General features: G+C 43.4%; 1 protein-coding gene across 4 annotated transcripts in view; it reads right to left on the reverse strand.

Moving 5' to 3' along the window:
- Window positions 1-22,088, reverse strand: part of CDON (cell adhesion associated, oncogene regulated) — a 91,992-nt gene extending 69,904 nt beyond the window's left edge. For 2 of the 4 annotated variants that reach the window (XM_036014299.1, XM_028528476.2), the window contains exon 1: window positions 21,903-22,088. The gene's annotated coding sequence lies outside the window, so the exon portion shown is untranslated. Of the gene's footprint in view, window positions 1-18,496; window positions 18,728-21,902 lie in introns of those variants that run through there. The other 2 variants (XM_036014298.1, XM_036014297.1) reach the window with 2 other exon arrangements.
- Window positions 22,089-23,258: the final 1,170 nt, after the last annotated feature.

Raw genomic sequence — 23,258 nt, forward strand, 5'->3', positions numbered from 1 at the left:
GCATCTTAGAATTGGAAGGACGCTGTGGGTTGGACCCTTTGCTTAATTTTTTAAGGTCTCTTTTTCCACCCCATTTTCTGAGATACATTATGAGTAGAGTTAGAATCTGCAGCCCAATAACACAAAAAGCAGTTTTCCATGCACTGATACAACACAAATGTATTGAGTATTTATATCCAAGGTAGTGGGGGCAGTGGAGGAGATAAAGTAAAATAAGAAAACAGAGACCTTGATTTCATTTCGTAAATCTCTGACATCTTTAACTCTTGGATTAAATACATACAATAGAATTTTAAACTTTTTTGAGGTATAAAAAAGTTTCAAGAAGTGACAGGGATCCTAATTTTTTAAATACTTTAAAGTATTATATTTAAATATATTACAGAGTTAAATATATTTAAAATATATTTTAAAAATTTACCTGGCTGGCGTGGCTTAGTGGATTGAGAGTGGGCTGGGAACCAAAGTGTCCCAGGTTCAATTCCCAGCCAGGGTACATTCCTGGGTTGCAGGCCATAACCCCCAGCAACCGCACATTGATTCTCTCTCTCTCTCTCTCTCTCTCTCTCTCTCCCTCCCTCCCTTCTCTCTCTAAAAATAAATAAATAAAATCTTTAAAAAAATTTAATAGTTGGTGGTCTAAATTTTTTTTGGTAGTCTAAATTGATGTATTTCTTTTTCCTAGAGAATGTCATGTCGAACATTTACTAATTTAGTATGGGTTACGTTCTGTCTGCAAGGAGGGAAAAAAACGCCACAATTTTTTTCCAACTTGAGAATTCTATGACAAACATTTTACAAGTGCTGTGTTTAAATGAAAAAAACACTTAGAATCTTTGTGCACCTCTTACTCTAGCTTTGCCTCATCTTTGGCAGACTCTAAAAAATGACTGACTTCACTAATGAAGGAGGAAGGGGTGGAGGGACCCAGCAGAGGCATCCAAAAGCAACAAAATTTCAGCTCTAAAAACTAAGTAAAAAATACAGACTTCAGCACTGCAGTTTGCAAGAAATAAAAAAGTGTTTGTGTTTACTCAAAAAAAAAAGCCAAGTTGAAAAGAAAAAACAGTAGGAGACTAGTTTACAATTTCATTGTAAGAACTTGGAGAGGCAGCCCCTTTATTCATATTGGAGAAATTTCCCTAGCAAATTTTCTTGCTTTGTGAAAGCTATCATCAAAGTATCTGCAGGATACTCCCAGAATCCTGGAAACACTGTTAGAAACACAAAACATTGGAAAAGATACGTCTTCTCATGACAGCTCAATACTTACCATAAGAAAGAACCACTGCTTATAAAGAAAACAGTACTGTCAATTTGAAAACTAGGTATTGGGCTTTCCAAGAATTTATGTCTAAAACATTTGTTAACTGCACATAATCATCTCCCTTTTCTCTCCCTAGCCTCCCTGCCAATGTAAGTAAGGACACCTCAGGCAAAGGTCCCATGACAGGTGTGGGTATTCCAAAACATCCAGTTGTTATTTTGTTTAATTGAATTACATCCTTTGCTTGAACAAGCATGGGGTGCAAATAACACATACTACTAAGTGAGATAGCCAGCAGCAGTACTAATAAAACATCTAAAAGCTTTTATACAGAGAGAGGGTGCACTGAAGTTAAACGAGGCATTTCCACTTCTGCTGGAGAAGATGAGAAGCTACCTGAAGTCTGTGGAAGAGAGCAAACCCTACTTGATATGGACGCACCACCAACCATACAGGTGGAGAAACGCCTAGCATGAGAAATAATAGCAAAGAGGCCATACCCCAATATGGACATCGGCATACTACTAATTTACTAAGTTTAATGTCCCAGATTTTGAGTTGTAATAACCAGTAATATTTTAAAATGAAGCTAAACACCTGTATGGCCCATGTAAGACTGCCAACAATGTGCCAAGTGAGAATGTGTGTTAATAATAACAACAACGAAGTAAGAACTACCAACTACTACTGTTGTTTCGTTGGGACAGAACAAAACAGTAGGCAAGAAAATGACATTAGAGTAAGTTTAGCTTTAGGAAACAATCACTCCGTGCCTTTTGGTTGGTGGTTTTTCATTTTACTGCAGATGAATATAAAGTCTTCATTATAAACCATGCTAATCTAAAATCACTGTTGAGAAACTGAAAACCAACTAATCTAAAGGCTTATTTCACTGTCTTAAAGCAGTGGGTTATAACCACTCCATACCAACATCGGGCTATGAAGCAGGCTAAATCGTGCGCCCCCTACCGGAGCACTAAACACAGATATCTTGTGGCCTTTCTTTGGTCCAGAATGTCAGCCGACAAATCGCCTGAAAGCAGCATCTTCCCTCCTAGTACAGCGGGTTTCTGCCACTCAGGAGGGCACAGCTAGACCCCGAGGGTCATCCCCACTCGTCATTATGAACACTCCCTGCAAGGAGCGAACCTTCTCGACCTTTTGGTAAACTAGTGTTTCAGAGGCAGGAACCTCACCATCTGTATTCCCACATCAACTCAAAAAATTCCCATCACCCCTTGCTCTCTCTGCACACCAGCCTAAAACTTCATGTTTTAAAACTCCTCTCCTTCTTCAACAATAGCCTGGACTTGCATTTCAATCTGATCTCCCCTGGGTGGAAACTGCAGTCATGAAGGAGAGTGCAGGATTTAACTTTCCCTGAACTCACTGTACAGTAAAAGAAGAGCTGGGCTACATGCGGAGAGGTCACGTAAGTGTAGAAAATTTCTACCTGATCTGGATCAACCTCTGGCTTGTGGGAAGGGAGGGAAACCAGGTTTACTTAATACAGCAAATACCTGGGAAGTATGTTGCACAAGATAAGTATTTAATAAATGTTGATAAGTGAATAAATGTACACAGAGAAGCCCAGCAACATTTTCTAGGAATCATGAAGTTATTTAACAAACTATTCATTTAATAAGTTTAAAAACACTGTAGTAAGCCAAAAGAAAAATTATAAGAATGAGCTAACACTATTCAACAGCTGTTTTGTCGAAGAGAATCAGCACTAATGCCTTATAACATATTCACTGAGTCTATTTGGTTTTCTACAGAAGGTAATACCCATACTTACTTAGTTTTTATGATGTCAATTTAAAAAAATCAATAGCTAATAATTATATGGCATATCATTTGCTAAGTACTGAAGGCAAATGGTTATCAAAGTACGTGATGCAGCTTACAGAAAAACTAGAGGCAAAAGTGAAGGAGTTTAAAATAACAGACATTATCAAAAGGTTCTTTTAAACCGAAGGAGAAAAAGATAGTACAGAGGACACCAGAAGCACTATTCCCTTGCTCACGAAGAGAAATGACCCACTAGTCTACAAACCACTCATCATGATCTGCGGGCATGGGAGCAACAGTGTGTAAATGGAAATCTCCACTTTAAGATTATTGTAAGGACTTGTAGCTGAAACAAAAAACATAGACTCCCTTCAGACACTTAAGACAAAGAGATCAGCATTACAGACTAAAAATATCAGGGGTTTTTTTCTGATAAGGAGTTGATACCCAGAATTTATAAAGAACTTACAAAACTCAACATCAAAAAAAGAACAACCCAATTGGAAAATGGGCAAAGAACCTGAACAGACACTTCTCTAAAGAGGATATACAGATGGCCAATAGACATGTGAAAAGATGCTCGATGTCACTGATCATCAGAGAGATGCAAATTAAAACCACAATAAGATATCACCTCACTTGTCAGGATGGTTATCATCAACAGATTAACAAACAAGTGCTAGCCAGGATGTGGAGAAAAGGGAACCCTAGTGCACTGTTGGTGGGAATGCAGACTGGTGCGGCCACTATGGAAAGCAGTATGGAGCTACCTCAAAAATTAAAAATGTAACTGCCTTATGACCAGCATGTCCAGTTCTGGGAATACATCCAAAGAAGCCCAAAACACCAATTCGAAAGAATACATGCACCCCTATGTTCACTGCAGCATCATTTACAATAGCCAAGATTTGGAAGGGGCCAAGTGCCCATCAGTAGAGGATTGGATAAAAAAGCTGTGGTACATTTACATAATGGAATACTGCTTGGCCATAAAAAAAAAGAAGGAGGAGGAGAAGGAAGGAGAAGAAGAAAGAAGAAAGAAGAAGAAAGTCTTACCCTTTGCAACAGTGTGGATGGACCTGGAGAGTATTATGCTAAGTGAAATAAACCAGTCAGGGAAAGACAAGTACCATATGATTTCACTTACATATGGAATCTAATGAACAAAATAAACTAACAAACAAAACAGAAACAGACTCAAACACAGAGAACATACAGCTCTCAGAGGGGAGGGGGTCTGGGGAGCTGAGGGAAAAAGGTGAGGGCATTAAGCCAAAAACCTCACAGACACAGTATGGCGATTACCAGAGGGAAAGGGGTGGGGGATGTAGGAAAGGATAAAGGGGGGATACACGGTGGTGGAAGGAGACGTGACTTGGGGCAGGACACACAATACAATATACAGATGATGTGTTATAGAGCTGTACCCCTAAAACCTATATAATTTTATTAACCAGTGTCACCCTAATAAATTCAATTTAAAGAGAAAAATAATAGAAATAAAGATAATAAAATATCAGGTTTTTTTAATTGTACGCCGTCATGTTTCCTGCAACATGATAGGACTTTTGCATAGTCAAAAATGATGTAATAGGAAGCCATGTTAAAGCCAAATTCTACCACATAATGCTATTATTAAGTGGGAAGATAACTCTATAGAAGGAATTTTAAATATCCATAAAGAATATTGGGCCCTGGCTATTGTGGCTCAGTGGATTAAGTGCTGGCCTGTGAACCAAAGAGTTGCTGGTTCGGTTCCCAGTCAGGGCACATGCCTGGGTTGTGGGCCAGGTCCCCATCTGGGGGTACATGAGAGGCAACCACACACTGATGTTTCTCTCCCTTCCTCCCATTCCCCCTCTCTCAAAATAAATAAATAAAAACTTTAAAAAAGAGAAATATATAGCTTGTAAAAAAAAAGAATATTGGCCAAATTAACTGATAAATAGTTTTATAAATTTCCTTAAACCCATCAAGGAATCTGTCCCACCTCTTGACAACACTCTTTTTTAAGTCTTGAATTTGGTAAATAAATACCTAATAAAAATCAAGCCCCTTTTTTTAAGCAATCTCCCACAATGCTTCTTTAATTCATACATACCTGTGAGGTATATCAGTCACTTTCTGTCAATATTAGGCAATACAAATTTGCTAATTATGTGGATAAATAAGTAAGTTCAAAAAGTATTATACAAGGATTTAAACCAGAGCTACCAGAGAAAGACTCAAATGTTTGGGTCAGTCGACCTCAGTCATTTTCCTGTCGGAAGGAAAAGTGACCCCCGCCTTCCCCTGTGGCAACTGCGGGCCACTTGGAGCTGATTGGAGGGCGCAGGACTCTGCACACAGCAGGGCAAACCTCTCCAGATAACCCTGCCTCTCTGTTCCAGCCTGGCCTCTTGCTTCCACTAAGTGGAGAATAATTGGCTTGTGTGGAAATCTAAATCTATCTTACCAAACATCTGTTTCATGAGATTAATTATTCCAAAGAATAACAATAGCTACCAATTACAGATTGATGGGCGAAAGATTTTACATGTATTATCACCAGTCCTCACAACCTTCCAGACATTATTCCCGTTGCACAAATGAGGAAACGGAAGTGCAGAAGTGTCCCGCAGCCCCTCCCAACGACGCAGCTCGCGGGTGCCAAGGTGGAACTCGAACACGGGCAATCTCCTCTCCACACACGGCTGCCCCAAGACCAGGCCTCCGGGGCCTCTCGCAGGTGTGTTTCTTCGTGCATGCGCTTCAGTGTGAGTCCCTAACCACCTCTCACTCGGAAAAGACTCTCAAACCTACCGGGTTTTGTTCTTTTCCCTATTCTAGTCTGCAGATGGATCTTTGGAGGTACGAAAATCATGTTTTAAAAATTCTGTTGTGGTTCTGCACTGCCGAAACGCAAGTTATTGTCAGCTCACTCTGACGCGTTGGCCAGGTGAGGAAGACACGCCACCAGACTTCAGGGCCCGAGCTGCGTGTGTGCTTCTGGGTCACGCCTGCAATGTGGGACGGTCTGGTGATGTTACAGAATGCTGTACGAAGAAAGTTGTGCGACAGGTAGAAAGAAAAGTCGGGGATGTGAGTCATCTTCTAGCTCAGGGCAGCACAAGTGCTCCAGATCGGAAAAGCACGGGGCAAGGCGGACGGTGTAACGCGACGTCAGGAACGCATGTGCTGCCGAGACCCCACACTGCCGCGGTTCACCAGCAGTGAGTAAATATTATTAGTATGTACATATGCTTCATGGCACGGCTTCAATTTTTCAGCGTTATATGCTGGGTGTGCTTTCTAAAGGGACTAGCCCACAAAATATGGGACCAGCAGTTAAAAACAAGCTCACTATTAAAAAGAAAAAGTGTTAAAACCTGCTTAAAATCAAAAGAGTCAGAGCAGCTGGACAACTGAAATATGAAATAAGCTAAAGTATCTTCCTACTGTGAAACTCAACATTGACTATCTCAACTTTTTTAAGGTTATTCAAAGCTTGTATCTGGTTTATTTTGTACATAATTAGACAAGATAAATAATAAAACCTATTTAATCAACAATAGGAGTTTATAAAAAGTCTTCCCTTTGAAAAAGTCACATACACTCAAGTTTGAGTGCTAACCCCTGTCGGCAAAACACAGGACACTCTCCTCTCGGGTCAGACACCATGTTAACGAAACACAGCTATGTCCCTGATCACGAGTAATCGCACACCTGGGCTGAGGATAACGGGTGGGGGTGATAGGACGAAAATTACAGTTTCAAATCCAAGATTCACATTCCCCTCAAATCAAAAAGGCGGAGCCACAGCCGCCAAGACCATGACCGCACAGAAACTGTAAGTGCAACACAGCCAAGCCTCATCCACCATTTCACAGGCTCCAGATGGAGCACCTCACACGTCTGGGCCTTGGCCGAGTCCTGGCACCAGGTTTCCTCCTGCAGAATGCTCAGCACCGACACAAAACTGACCGCACTTCCCTGAGAGCCCGGTTCCAGTACAAAAATGTAATGATTAGGCCAATCCAGCGGATAGAAGGATGGAATTCTCAACACTTACCCCCAAAATTTTCTTGAACAAGAAAAAATGTACAACAAGCATCTCCTTCCTGAAGTGCTGTCGCTCCCACTGCAGAGGACAGAGGGGAACTACAGGACAAAGAGGCAATGGTGCTTCTGGAGGCGGGGGACCACGGCCCTCCACCTGTCATGTCCTAGTCCCAGCTCCAGTTCTCCAGATCCCCTCCACCACACTCTCGATCTCCCACAGTCACTGGGGGCAGGGGAGCGGGGGGAAGAGGGTGACTTATTCTTGCCCTGGCCAGCTAGAAGCCAAACAGGGCAGTGGCTGGGGTGGGGCTGACAGTCTACACAGCCGGTCTACGTCCAAGTCAGACGTTCGCACCTGACGAGGCCGTATCTGTTCTGCAGGGGTGGGCAAAGGTAGGCTTACGGTTGTCAGCACACGAAACACAGAGCTAATCAGGTTGTTGTAATGATCGGAACCTCCATGTGTTTCCGTACGAACAACTCTAAACCTACGCTTGCCCACCGCACATTTCGGTTTTGAAACAACTCGGGGGCGGCACTTTTCTGGTGGTCTTCAGTGCCACCAACCCCAGTAAGTGTCTCTATGCTCCAGCCATGTGTGAGCTCCCGCCACTGCACAGTAGGGGGTTTGAAGAACACACACAAGAATCAAGATGCTTTAATACACATACAAGAATTCTGGAAAGCACTGGGATTTCCCATAGATAAGAACACTAGTATGTGGTTTGGGTGGGAAAATTACCAACAGGAAAGTGAGCAAAGGGCTCCAATATCAGTCATCCCTTGCTTTTGGGAACATGTCCATAAGGGGAAGTAGGAAATACATTTCTTATCAATTAAATTTTATTTTCCTGGTATTCAACTTCAGTATGTTTATACTGAGTTCGGGGACATGAGAAGGACAAAGGGGAGATGTCAAAGTAACAAAGTTGAAATTTAGTGCAAGAAAGGTTGAGATGGTGCCCAGTTGTTTGGGGATACGAGAATTTGTTCAGAAGTTCACCCTCAGCTGTTCCACACACAGCGCTCAGCCTAACTGCTCGCTCGGAGCCACGTCCTAACCAACCCAAGAGCAAAAACATAATCGGTTCTAGCTTACCCCCACATTTACAGCTCCCCCCAAGTGTAACCCCCACTCGCTTTGATTTGGCAGTCTCTAATTCGCTGTATCGCAATGACATTTTGTCCACACTGGCCATCTCACAGCCAGTAGTAACAACAACAGGAACAGGAAGTGCTCACCTTGTTAAGTACCTCCCAAGAGCCAGTCACTCTGCCTGTGCAGACTAAGAGAGATGACCCACCAGCCGGCTGGGTTAGCAACCCCGTTACACATGCATGCGGAAACCAAAGGGCGGAGCAGCTGCATCACTAGAATCTGACGGGCTCTGACTGAGGCCCCAGGCCCTCTGACTCCAGAGCCTACCCTCATCCCAGGCTAACAAAATTCCATTCACAGAAAGGTCATTCCTTCCCAAGTCAATCACTTCATTCAGTGGGAGGGGTGGGGTGGTCTTCCAGTCCTATATCCACTTCTCCTAAGAAGAACAGGAGTCATAAAAAACAAGAAATGGTCTTCTTTAGTTGGGCTCAGCCCTATATGTAGATGACTGATTTGAAGTGTAGCCCAGGACACATGGCAGATCACAGTCACACACAGTGTCTGTCTTGGAGGACGAGGTCAGGGGCAAACAACACGGCGAAGTGGTCGGAAGCGACACCTGACGGCCGAGGTGTGCTGTTACAACGGTCCAAACCATTCTCATATAGTTAGAAAGCAAGGGGTTAAAACTGCCTTAAATGAAAGCCAAGGCTTCCAAATAACTCAATTTCATTAGAGAATGAAGAGGAAAACTCTTTATAGGTTAAATTTTCCATTACGCTAAATACAGAACATCAGAGAAAACCAAGTTAAGAAAGATACTAAAATATGACAAAATTTCTAAAATTTCAAAAAAAATTAATCACATAACAGTGAAATTAACCTGCTGACACTGAAATATTATTTTAAAGACATTTAATTGTAGCCTAAAAACCAGCATACAAATTAATGCATACTCATCACTATAGATAAAACTACATTACAGATTTGGTTTATACTTGGCAATTAGAGATCTGAACAAGTATTCATTCTTGTTCAGTTTTTCTCTTTTCAAATAAAAAAAAAACCATATAGACAAGGCTCATCCATCATTAAGAGGGCCTGGTCCTGATATTATACGAGCTCTGTCAACCTTAATCAAATCGCCTGCCAGATCGCAGATAAGTAATGATTTGCTTGGGGCTCTCGAGGCCAGAGCTTTGCCTCTGTAGTATATACAGCCTCAGAGTGAAAATAAACAGCCTCGCACCTCTCTCTGGGAGCTGGACTCTGTTGCTATTACCACTCCGTCTTCACTCCAGCAAACCAGGAGGAGCGAAACTGGCCTTTACAAATATCTATTTTTCTTCCTTTCCTTTTCAGTCTGGCCGTCAAACCGGTCATGAAACCATTTTTAAACTCTTTCATTAAATAGTTAACAACAGTTGTAATCAACACCGAAATAACAAATGAGCTATCATTAAATGCTTTAGAATTGGCTTTTGTTTTATCCAACACTATACAGTGATACAAAACAAAAGAGAAGTAGCTGGCAATTGACAAAAGCAATACTAAAAGAATCACTTAAAACTGTAAAACTCATATTCATTGTCTAGCACCCCGAAGAAATGAAAACCCAGATTATGTTTCAACATCATCTGTCACGCCTTGGCCACAGGGGTTCCATGGAGCAACTGTTAAGACAAAGAGCATATCAATTCCAATTCAGATTTCATACTCATTCCAATGCTAAAGACACAAATGTAAAACGAGATTTATTTCTAAAAAGCCACCTTGGCTATCCCTGCTTTACTTATAATTGAAAAAGGATTTCAAACTTCATTTTTAACTGGAATATACTGCTAAAGAATTTCTGAGCATCCAAGTACCTGCTATAAAGAACTGTTACAAAGCAAGGATTCCTGCAGCCAGGGGGGAAAAATGAAATGACCCCTTGAGAAGAAAGAGGTTTAAAGTGCAAGACACTAAAGGGTCAATTTTACCTTAGGCAAAATTCATTTCAATATTATCTACCAGGTCAAGAGAATCTAGAATGTAGTTGTGGTTTACAAATGTCAAAGACAAAAAACAACTTAGAATTTAACTATTTTATTCTAAGTACAAATAAATGTGCAATTATAACCTAAATTAAGTTTTAAAAGACTACAGTTTCCAATAGCCTCCTTTTCCAGTATTAGAGAGATTTTGAAGGTTAGCTAACTTTGAACTGCATTAAAACACTTGTGTCTGATACTAATGCTCAATCACTGATCTGATTGTCTTCATGATTTCCATTTTCATGCAAATTTTACTATCTCATTCATTTATGGTAAACAGCAAAAGAAAAAGAGAGAGAGAAACCCTGTAAAACACTCTGCAGTGTACAATGGGCTCTATAAAGGTTATTAAGAAATGATCACCCTCAGAAACAGGAGGAGGAGAAAATTATTCTGTATATGGAACAAAAAGAATCAGGAGACAGGAGATGTCACTGAACTCATAACAACCCCTCAGCACGGAGCTGCACGCGCGCAGGGAGTGTCCTGGTTCCCCCAATGCCTGTCTGTGCACGCCACGCAGACCGGGACAGTGCGCGCCTTTCCCAGTCCTCTGGGGCACCATCCTGCAAGTCTGAAGGGCACCCCAACAGACAGGGGCCTGCTCTGCAAAAACAAGAAACACTTCACTCCTTTGTCACCAGGTTATGTATTTATTAAGTTGCCCACAGATACCAGCAGTACAGTCACTGCAGGTGCCAGCATCAGACACAAAAGATGCTAGTATTTCTCAGTGAGTCGGAAAGAACTTTTATAAGCAAATGGGGACTTTGCCTACAAAATGTCACATGAGAGACTGTTTTTCCAGGAAACTCACATTTCAACACAATGGGGTAAAAATCCTTAATTGCACAAATAAAAAAATTCAAAACTCAGTTTCTCATTCTCGGCTGTTGAAGGCCTCAGGAACGTGATAGGTGGTGGCTGCTGATGTGATTCCATGATCAGCTGACATCTACAACCCCAGCTCATCAAGTATTCCGTACATATGTCCCCCTGGCTGAGAGAACGCAAATCCAATCCAGCATTAAGATCTTTGCTCTACAGAACTAATCATTTCCTTACCCTTTCCCTAATAATCTACTTATCTGGAAGAGAAATCCCAAGACAAGTAAAACATTGACAATTTTTTTTATTTTATTATTATTTTTTTTTTTTACTATATGAACTCATTTAATGATGGAATTTTAAAAAGCCAAACCCATAAAAGTAAAGAGTAGAGTGGTGGCTGCCAGAAGTCGAAGGTAGGGTAAAAGGTACCGAGTTTCAAACATGCAGGATGAGTAGTAACTTAGTTTCTCCTGCTGTTTTCACGTGGGGTGGGAGACAGCCTGGACTTACAAGGTTCACATATGGGAAGCCACCTTGGGACTTCCCTACAAGACTGAACAGTAGTAAGATTTATGTAGTCAAATCCCTGAGCTAAAATTTATTTGGTGCCACAAAACACTGATATCAAATCTTCGTACAAGCTGTATTGTACGATGAAAAATCCCACCGTGGCTGCTGTCATAGCAACAAATGTGAAATTATTTTAAGACCTAACCACTATGACAATAGCTCTTTTAGAATGCATCCTCAAACACAAAAGAAATAACAAATAATGACAAGTGTGCTCGCCAGCCTAATAATAGGAGACCACAGTTAACAACCCGTCATATAATAACTCAAAATCGGCTTCCGTTCGTCGTGGGGTGAAAAGGCTTCAGCTCTGCACCGCCTGATGAAAACCCTGTGAAAGACCTTACGCAGCTCTGCAGACAAAACATGAGTACCGCAATGTCTCTGAAAAGACAAATCCAACTAAAATACACAATAAGTGAAAACATGATGACTACAGCTTGGAACTGGGAACTCAGCATAGATGTTTGATCTGTTTTTGTTTTAATTTCAAAAAGGGCTTGACCGTAAAAAAGAAAGTATGCCCAATTTTCAATAAATAGGAAACAAAAGACCCCATTACAGATTGGGAACTTTCTAATCGGATTATGACTTGAAATTCGTCCTTCAGTAGAATTACGTATTTTGAATTACGCTTACGATCATCCTCCTTATTGCAGAACACAAGTTGTGATTTCGTTTTGGATGTATACACAAGATTTAAATGGAGGAAACCATCAAATCACCTTGCTCATGAAGGTGATCACAGTAAGACGGACACCCGAGGTAAATCATGAATGCGATGTAGCAGTGACAGTTTAGTGCAGTTCTACTCAGGAACTTGGTAATCTACTAAGAACTAGAACAATTTCTTCTCAGTCTTCCACAGTCCTGGGAGCTGCTGGAAGCACTGCTCAGGTGCTTGGACACCAAACTGGAATCCTGGTATGTGAGTTGTCACTACATCATGCTAACTGCTAAAAATCTAATTTCACAGCAAGAGTGAAGAGTAATTTGATTGGCTGTATGATGTTATTTTACTGGTGTTTATAATGAGGAATATACAGCACCTGTCCTAGAACTACTACTGTCACATTCATAATCACATTCACACACGCTCCCTCTCGTGGCTGTCTTATAAGCCAATCATCACACTTTTTTGATATATTACAAGCTATGTAGTATCAAGCCAAATAATGAAGCTTAACTTCATTTTACAGAATAGGATTCTTTATACCCACTTGTACACTTTCATAGTTTACAACTGAGAAAAACAGTTCAAATTACTGAAACAGACGTAAGTGATAAACAGTACGTCCACCCCACCCCAGTTGAAAATGTTCGCTCTCTAATTCTTATTGCCTGTTATTCCCTGCGTTGTTATTTTGTTATACACACACCCTGAGGCAAAGCCATGAAAATAAGCCAAAATAAATGGGCAGGAAAAATGCCTTATCCCTAGCTTATGATGCTATTTTTCTTTTTATTGGAATAAAAGAGGCTGCCAAGTTCTGATGTCACCAGAGTAATTTTATGGCCTGATAAAAGTGGTCTTTTATCCATTAAACATTCGTCCCTCTTGCCAGCTTCACCTCCAACCAGGCGGTGTGTGCGATTACTCACTGAACAGATATCATATTATAGTAAAATAGAGAATACTAATTACTTTTACTCCGATACCATAAAAAGCCAGTAACTGTCAGAAACCTCCCTGACGAGAGACAGACGCCAGGACGCCCTTCTCAGTCCCTACACATCCAGGAGAACTCCTGTAACACCGAGTGTTCGAAACACGCACACGAAACATGACATCAGCTCTCCAGAGACTTTGAACGTTTCACAGAACAAAAATACACATTTTAAATACATACAATTGTTAAAATATTAGGCAAGTGTTCCAGCAATAACGTGACAATAGATTTCAAGTATCTTCAACAGTTAACTGTCTTTTCTTCATCTATATAACGTTCTTTATTCTTCATTATTTGAAGCTGTGATGCACCTGAACTTGACACGGACAGACACTGATTTCATTGGATTTTTAAGGACCAGACTGGGTGTTGAAATCATCCCTGGATGTCAAGGAGACAATTAAGCATCTTGCTACTCAGTGTGGCCTACTCAGAGTCATCAATGTCATCCGAAACTTGTCAGAAAGGGAGAGCCTTGGGACTCACCCTCCTGCCAAATAGTCATCTGCATCTGCACATCTCTCTCGAAATTCCAGTGCACCTGAAAGTCTGCGAAGCACTGCTTTAGCACTGGTGCCTTGCCAGGCAGTGTGAGGAAGGGGTGAGAGGAATGATGGCATAAGGGGGAGATCACATTGTCCTTAAGGAGTGAGACAAGGCCCAGCCAGACAGTACCCACCTGCAGGAGAGAGGAATGTGTGGCAGCTGCGGAGGGCAGAAGCACCAGGTAGGTGAGGCACCCTGTGTGCCCCACTGAAGACCTGGGCTTCAATCAGTGAGCAAGTCAGGGCCTTGGGGGAGGGGTTATAAGATCAGTCACGTGGTAGACTTATGCTTTAGGAAGATCGTCACCCGGGCAAAATGTAGAAAAATGGGTGATGTGGGCAGAGAAAACCAAGACTAGAGACAGGAAGATGGGCTAGTAGCAATTTCAGCAGGAGTTACAATGATTGCTTTGCCTCGCGTTCTGAATCTCCTCTCATCCCTCTCCCAGATCCTGAAAAGAAGGCTGGAGGGGCACCATATGGGAAGAGATAAAAAATCTTACAGGTCACAGGTAGGGTACAGATGCTGTATGTGTAGACATAAATACAAAACAGTAAAAACTCAGTTTACTCTTCTACTTTATAAAATAGAGGAAATATTATTTCAGCCCTGGCGGGTGTAGATCAGTGGACTGAGTATCTGCCTGCAAACTGAAGGGTCGCCGGTTCAATTCCCAGGTACAGCACATGCCTGGGTTGTGGGCCAGGTCCCCAGTTGGGGGCGTGCAAGGGGCAACTGATCGATGTTTCTATTGCACATCGATGTTTCTCTCCCTCTCTCTTTCCCTTCCCTCTCTCTCAAAATAAAGAAATTTAAAAAATCTTTTTTAAAAATGTTATGTCGGTGCTTTGGGATTCCATACTCTTTTCAATCATTCTAACATAAATTATTAACATATATTTACAGATACAAAATGTGCACACAGCTAGATTAAACAACCATGGTCCCCAGAATACAGTTTCATTGCTTGGATGCATTGCTGATATAGGCCTCTCTGCCCCCATAGGAGTTATTTCTCGTTCAAAGTGGAGAAAAGTTTGGATGGAGGGAAAAAGGTGGAGACGAGAGGTGTATTTATTAGTCCTTATCTTGTATATAACTGCCTGTGGGGGTACATCAATAACTGGGCCAACAGACGGCTTCAGGCACATTCTCAGACGCGCATCTGCACAGAAAGGCAGCGAACACTTACACCTGTAAAGTGTTTTCATTTCCGACACCAGTATATTTAGAATACCGGAAAAAGACAAACCCTGACGTTTACTTATTAGTGAAAAGCGAGCTTACATTAAAGTTAAGAAAGAACCAGCAAGTAGAAGCAGTCATCAACTTTCTACTAGGGTTGGACTGAGAAAATGTATTTATCCAATGGCTGTTTAAAACCTTTTAAAGCATTTTCTCCCTCTGAAGTTTTGTATGTGGTGGTTGCACAAAGCCTATTTCGGGGCATCTTGGTGCTGCGAAGGCCCTGACAAGTCACGTGGTCACTCGGTCGCCCAAGGGAGCGACCTTGCCCACAGTACCTGTGCAAACACCACTCGAACATGTCTAGTAACAAGGGGCTCGTGCTGCTTCAGAAGAGCGTTTTCCATCACGAGGCAGCGCTATTTGTCAGACAGCTCTTCCTTCTTTTGAAACAAAGTCTGCATCTTTTGAGGGCTCTATGGAACAAAAGCTGCCACATGCACCACAAGCAACTTTCGCCTCTCCCCACCCCCACTGAAATCTGGGCCACTGGTGGTCTGATCTGAGAAGAAAAGGGACAACTTGCCCCTCTGGAGCGCAGGGGAGCCCGTCCCTGCACGGGGCTGGACATGAAGAATGACCTGTGTCAAGGAGCCATGAATAATAGCTTTAATAAGATCAGAAATGCTGAAAACGCAGTGTCTCCTGAGAGAGAAGTGGCTTGTGTTCAAGCAGAACATCCAGAAAATCCTTCATCAACATTTCCAAGAACAGAAATATTAGTAACCTTGACCACGGTTCCCTCCAAAGTGTAAATAAAAACAAAACCTTCTGATTCACCAGCATCACCTTGTATTCTGGACTCACTGTTTGGGGAAATAAATTTTCCTTGGCAGACGAGGGCATTCCGACACTACCAGCAGAAATTCCACACACGGAGGCACGGCCTGCCGCCCAGTTACGGCTGTGCCCCGACAAAGGTGAGCACGCCTGGTCTTCAAGCTTTCCTGCAGCCCAGCAACATCCCAGCTACATTTTCTTCCAGTTTGGGTGGGCTTTTTTTTTTTCAAAAGAATGTGGTGGTTTCTGTTTTCTTCTAAAAGAATATCACCCTAATGCTGGGGTAATGGTCACTTCTGTACAACGCTGAGTGTTGATACCCGCACTAAATGCCAGAAATGAAGGACCTGAGATAACTCAGATGGTCCTTCTCTGTTTTGAGGTTCCCTCTATTCTCTTCTAGAAACAAAAAATAAAACAAACGAAGTTGTCAGAGAGTTTGACTTATGGAATTGCACCTGTAGGTGATCATGTCACCTTCAACCCATTTTTCTGTATCAAAAAAGGTCATGACTATTTTTCTAAGCTAGCCACTGGGATCTGATTTCCTAATAGTTTAGAAAAAAGTGTTGTTAATGATTTCCCCAATGACCGTGTACCTACCCAGTGTGCCAATAAAATGAACTATGAATCTCAAATAACAAAAGACGCTACAACAACTTAAAATGCATGTATGATTCCCATACATGGTAACAGACACATCTCACAGACATAATGAGCAAGGAACCAGGGATGAGTCCGCTGTTGCAAAGTTCAAGAACAGGCAAAACCGATGTATGGTGGAAACTAATGGCTAGTCAGAAGAGTTGCTCTTGCCGGGGTAGGGGAAGGGCCACCAGGAAGCCATCTGAGGTAAAGGAAAGGTTCTACGCCTTGACCTGGGCGAGGGTTACCACGGGTATGTTGTACATATGTAAAGCTTCATCTAGCTGTTCACTCAGTGTAGGTTAAATGTATGCTTGTGTACATTTTTCTACTATACCTCAGTTGGAAAAAGGGAAGACATTGTTTCCAAGTGTCTTTCAAGTTTCGATTGCAAAAGAAAGAAAACTGTAGCATACAAAGTACAGCAGTTACGTGTGCCACACCATTACTAACTTCTGAGAAGTCCTCATTATTTAGCACTTCAAAGGAATCACTTCTGGGTCAAAGTCATAGACCAATATACAGGAGGAATTACTAAAACACCAGCAGCTGGTGTTTTCCCGTACGCCGAGCACTTTCCTTTCATTATCTCCTGTAATCCCCACAGCAGCGGTAAGAGATACTATTGTTATCACCCCCATTTTGTAGAGCGGAAGACCAAAGCTTAGGTCAAGACCACGGCGCAGGCTCACACACATAAAGAGGTGAGCCAGTCTGTAACAGGAAGAGCTGAGGAGCAAGCTAAGTGTCCGCTTCTGAGCTCTGTTTGTATTAGGGTAATATAAAAATAAGATCAAACACACAGTTCTGAAAACCGAAACATGAGCAGAATATATGACCTAAGTTCAATAATAGAACCTGTATATATTTTTTCCTCTCAAATCAGGTGTAACGAGCTTCACAGTTCCTGCATTCTGTGATTCAAGATAGATCCCTGGCTCTCAGGAACTGAAGTCCCTACTCACATTTCAGCTGACATGAAGGAAAAAAATGTTTTGGGGTAGTTTTTTCATTATCTGTGGTGATCAAAATACATCACACAGCAAAGCGCCTGAACAGCTACGAACCAAGACCGGCACCGTGCTAACTTCAGTGTCTACTCCAGTTCATCCCCGAGTCCTTTCAATGTGACCATACTAGCAGAACGCATGCCCAGGATTAAGGTAGAAATAATTAAAACATATTTTCTAAAAGGCTCCTTTATTGTCTAAACACTGTATGGTGAGGGGAATTTGGTAGGACTACCTGATAATAGAGGGAGAAGAACTGTGACATACAACGTGATTTTAATCAGGAACAAAATACCAAATTAACAATCCAATAAGCTACTGCATTCTTCTGCATTACTTGAAAACTACAAGCACTGGAATTCAGACACATGTTTAACTATTCTCAGAAGATGACAAGCAACTAACTATACCATCCAAGATTTAGGACTGCCCTTCCTTGAAAAGTACACAAGAAACAAACTGGGCGAACACTCTACAAAATGTATCTAGAAATTATTTGGGTTAGGATAGGAGGGGTTGAGGGAGGAAGATCCACCAATATTTCTCAAAAACTTTGCTCCAAAAGTTTTTACAGAATACTTTTAGTAAACAGATATTCATTTACTTGTGGCTCCTAGCAAGTCTGCAAAGCAATTCCTTAAAAAAAAAAATATATATATATATACTAGAAATCAGAAAGAATTCTTAAAAACACAACAGAAAAGAGACATACCCTAAATGAATTTAAATTATATAATAACATAACAAAAACACAATAAAATTGTACAAAAACAGGAGAGCACACTAAAATATGCCTATTCAAACATGCACTTCACCGCAGCAAAATGATCTGCTTCACCTAAAGTTCAGGTTTGGCTCTCAGTTTAAAAAATTATTAAAACAATGCATCCACCCTTACAGGCAAGACCAAACTGTAACATAATTTTACATATTTACCGACTGACCGTTCAGAGAAAACTCACCCAATCTGCAACGGGTGTATGCTTGTGCTTCGGAGGGAAAGCACAGAGAAGGGACTTTCTGCACTGAGCAGTGGCGTTCACTCCAGGGCTACAGGCACACAGCCCTGCCAGCAGGGAAGTAAGTCCTGACTAGCAGTCTGCCCCTGGGCTGGGCTCTTCTCGCAGGAGATAAGCTGTTAAGTCATGGCTTGATTTTAGATCTGCTAACATACGAGTCTTCTAAGGCAGCTCCTCTCCGCACCCCTCCCTCCACTCCCCCCTCCCCGCTCCGCTCCCTCTGCACACACACACACACATACACACACACACACACAAAAAAGGCACTGCAGGGCAGAAATTCCTCAGGTGCTCGCTAATGGAATTCCCAGGGTCTCGGAGCCGCTTCGGGGATCAAGAGATCTCATAGCCCCTGCTGGGGTAAGGAGCAGCGAGTCTGTTCCATTTAATCAAATACAGAATGAATTTTCAGCTCTATTCACTAGCTTGTCTCCAGGGCTCTCAAAAGGCACCAGGCAGCGAGGCTCACACACATGTGGCTCTTTTAGGCAAGTATAATTAGTTTGATTTTAAAAAGCCACATTAATAATATCACCTCAGGACCATTATTCAGGGGACAGATGACAATGATACTGTATGTTTTAAGCCTGACAATAGGGGAAAGAGCACAAACAATGAAGGAAAACTTGAAGGATTAAAAAAAAAGAACCAACAAACCCGTTTTTCATTTCATTGTAATCCCGTATTTTTAAAGTGACATTAAGTATATTCCACACACTTAATTTTAATAGAAAAGAATCGAGGGAAGCCCTCCTCCCGATTCTCTTGAAAGTGAATTAGTACCATGTACACAACAAAAACTTATAAATGAGATGTTTATAAATAAATGGAATATTTACACACAACATAAAATTTGAAATAAAAACAACAAACCACTCTCTAATTCAATCCAAGTTAACAGAGTTTCTTAGGAAAAGGCACCAATCACAAACTGTAAATCAAGTTCTTCAAAGCAATCTACTTAGCAACCAGGCTGCAAATTCCCTTTCTGGTCTAATTAGTTGCTATTGAGCGGTATGATCATCTATCTAAATGCTACCTGCTGGACAAATCTCTTCTGATGGGTTGTCTTACCTCCACTTCTACAAATACTAGTAAGTACAAATGCTAATAACAAGGTGACAGCTAATGCAATCAACTGTCGTCAATAACAAAGTTTTAAATTAGTAATTTTCAGTTTCCCACCCCCAGCCCGATTGCACTAAGATAACGCTGAATTCCTGAAGTCATTTCTCGGAGGATTTTACTTAGACACCATCACCAAGTTTCAGTCTGCATGTTTGCCAAAGAAACATTTCTACAGAAGGAAAATTTTACTTCAACTTTTATTTTGACAGAACCAGACATGAAATCGTCCAGACAGCCATGAAAGCGAAAGGGCAAAGTGGAAAAACAAGAGGAAAGCAGGAAAGTTAGTCCACAAATATTACCTGACCTCTGCAAGGCCCTAGGACAGAGTTCCCATTCCCATGCAAAGCCTTCTTGCTTCACGCACACCTTGCAGACAGGGGTGGGGGTCCTATCTTAAAGTGAGCTTTACGCCCTTCATGCAGTCAAACCACCTGCAAAGAAGGCAAGGAGTGATGCAGAGCCCAGCCTAGACGGGCCAGACCAGTGTGCCCCAAGCACTGAGGCCTCTCTGCGCTCCTGCCGTGAGAGAGGGGCTGCGGAAGTGCTCTCCACAGAAGAGAAGGCCGAGGAGAACCCCAAGCATCAGCCGAGGCATCCCAAAGTGAGCTGCTGCACAAACAGGACCTCGAGTCACTGATTTTCCTGGTTGACTACACTATTCAAACAAAGCCAGATTTCCTAAATACTGTACCTGAGTTTTTGCATGGAAGTTAAACAATACACAGTTGTGTGTATATTTTTCATAGAAATATAAATGTTTCTGTTCTGTACACTGCCAAGCACGCACCCCGGACAGGTCTTCACAAAATGAAACAGGTTTCCACTCCATTCTCCTCATGGAACTTAAACATATGAGGCAGCTTATTTCAACATGTGCTTAACAGAAACTATAGTATTTGGTGCCTCTCTGGGTTCCTAAGAATGCTTTCCAGTTATGCACTAATTTAAAATTTCCAGAAATTTTCTGAAGTTTCCTTTCATCTTGTCCTGTAAGTTGAACTACTGCCTCCCCCCTCTCCCTTCCCCCACCATTTACAACTAAAATAGACTACTCAAAAACAAGAGCTCTGCCCCGGCCACTGCTGTCTGCCAAGGTTGCAGGTTTGATCCCTGGTCGGGCCACATACCTAGGCTGTGGGTTTGATCTCTGGTCAGGGCAAGTATAGGAATCAACCAATGAATACTTAAATGGGTAGGACAACAAATCAGTATTTCTCACCCCTCACCCCACCCCTGGCTCTTCTAAAATCGGTATTTTAAAAAGAGCTCTAAAATGTAATAGAATGTTTAGAATTACACTAAGAACAAACCCATTTCATTTGCAGCCCCCTCCCACATCCTCCTCCCAGACACTGCCCCATTAGGTAATGCCCAGCGTCAGCTGAGAGGCTGAGGGCTATGGCATCAGTGAGGCATGGAAACAGAATTGGCCTCTTTCATCTTCACTGTCCATTAGGCTGAGAATAAATCTCATGTTCCCTTTTAGTCCAACCTTCTGTTTCCCAAGGTGTCTGATTTAGGGCACAGAGGCTGCCATTCTGTTAATGAGGTTCTCTAAATTCCAGATCTCGGCTGGAAAGCAGCCTGCCCTTAAAGCACCTGCCACCGTCTGTAGCCCGGGCCAGGAAAGACAAGCATTCTGCAGAAGAGCTCCTCTTTGGAGCGCCTTCCACCTGACTTGGTGGGGTTCGGAGGAACAATGAAGAGAAGACAGAGTCCCTCTACCCCCCTCAGTGATTTATGACTGAAATTCCTAGATGCGGAGAGAAAGCAATAAGAGGTCTGGAGGCTGCAGGCTGAAATCAATAGCGAGCTGCAATGTATTTAGAAATGATAATGCAACCCACAGAAAGCTTACGGAGAAGGAAAATTAACTCCCTGGGGCTGGGAAGTCAGTGCGTCTGTGACGGCAGAGAAAGATACATTGTGCAGGACGTTTCTCCTGCTCACCCCACATAAATCACCGTCCCGCGGGCGCCCCGCGGGTGGAAGCTGAGGGGCGGGGACGCCGCTCTCTGCGGACGGGCGAATGCCCCTGCTCTCCGACAGGCTCGTCCCACCTGCACTGCGCGTCCCTGTCACTGACACCCCGCCCTCCACCGGGAGACGGCCCAGAGTCCCCGGACTGCGCTCGATCTCCGCACCCCGCGCCCCGGGGCCCGCCTGCCGCCCGCCTCAAGCGCCCGTCCCCCGACCCCGCGGCGGGACCACCCCGCACCTCTCGGCGGGCCGGCAGAGCCCCCAGACCTCTTGCGGCAGCCAGCTCTCACAGCCGTCCCAGGTCATCCCGCGCGGGCGGCTACCGCGGCGACAGTGATCCGAGCGGCCTCCACGCGCCGGGCGGGGGCGGGGCGGAGGCGCGGGTCCCCGCTCTCTTCGCGCCGAGCCGCGCACCCGGGACTCAGGGCAGGGGCGGGGCGGAGGATCGGGGCGCGCCCCCGCAGCCGCGCCTGCCCTCCCAGGCCTAGGCGCGCGGGCGCGTGACCGGGCGGCGCGGGCGCGGGCGCGTGCCACGAGGCCGCCCCGCCCCCCCACCGGAGAGTGCGCGCGCAGCGCGCCTAGGCCTGGGAGGCCTAGGAGACGGTGGGGGTCGGGAAGTACCAATATCCGCGGGGGTGGGGGGAGGCACTATGTGCAGAAGGTCTCCAGCCCTCTTCCTGCTTGCCTGCAAGAACGCCACTCCGGAAAAACCGAGTGGAGTTTCTGCTTTGGTGTGGGGTAGGTGAGGAGGAGCTGCCTCAGCAACGCTCGGAGATTGCCACAAGGCCTGCACTCACTCTCCCCTCCCCTTGACTTCCCCGGAGAGGCGACAGTCCTAGCTGTCCACCAGGTCGGCACGTCCGCGGTGTCCCGCGGGCTGTTCTCTCCGCTCTTACCTGGGATGTGTCTCTCGGTTCCATCTTCTTGGCGCTGTGGTTCCTTTGCGTGTTTACTACCTTCAGTGTTCTGTTTCTCCTGAAATTTCACCTGGCTTCCCAAGCCGCCCTCCTGCGCTCCCAGTCACGCCAGCAGGCGAGAAAACTTCGTGTACCGGGAGAGAGGCTCTGTCCCGGTGAAGCCAGCGTAGCCTTTGGCCCCAGCGTCTAACCAACTTGTCGTTGGACCTGCCCCAAGTCAATTGATCTCACTGAACTTCAGTTCAAACAGAAAAAGGGAAAAAAATTACTTTTATTTAAAAGATTGTTGTGAAGCATAAATACACTGTGGGAGGGGGCGCAAAAGAAAACAACAAAAATCTTGCTTTCCACCTTCTAAGTTCTCCCACCTGAGCTAATGAAATTAACAGAGTAACAGGAGACAATGTCCAAAGTTTACTAGGGATGTACATGAGGGGGTGCCGTGAGATGTGAGCCCCGAAGACACACTAGGAAACCGAGGTTTATGTGTCATTTTGGACAAAGAAGAAGGTGGGGCGTGAGGCAGGAGCCTTGGATTTCAAAAGGAAAACTGGTAATTCACAGGTGGACAACATGTGGTAAATAAATTTTTCCTGGACGACCCAGAACAATGGGATACAGAAGGAAGCTCAATAAACAGGCTTTGCTAGGTTTCTTCCTACCCGCCACGTTTAATT

This window comes from Phyllostomus discolor, chromosome 13 (genome assembly GCF_004126475.2).
Source record: "Phyllostomus discolor isolate MPI-MPIP mPhyDis1 chromosome 13, mPhyDis1.pri.v3, whole genome shotgun sequence".
Taxonomy (NCBI): Eukaryota; Metazoa; Chordata; class Mammalia; order Chiroptera; family Phyllostomidae; genus Phyllostomus; species Phyllostomus discolor.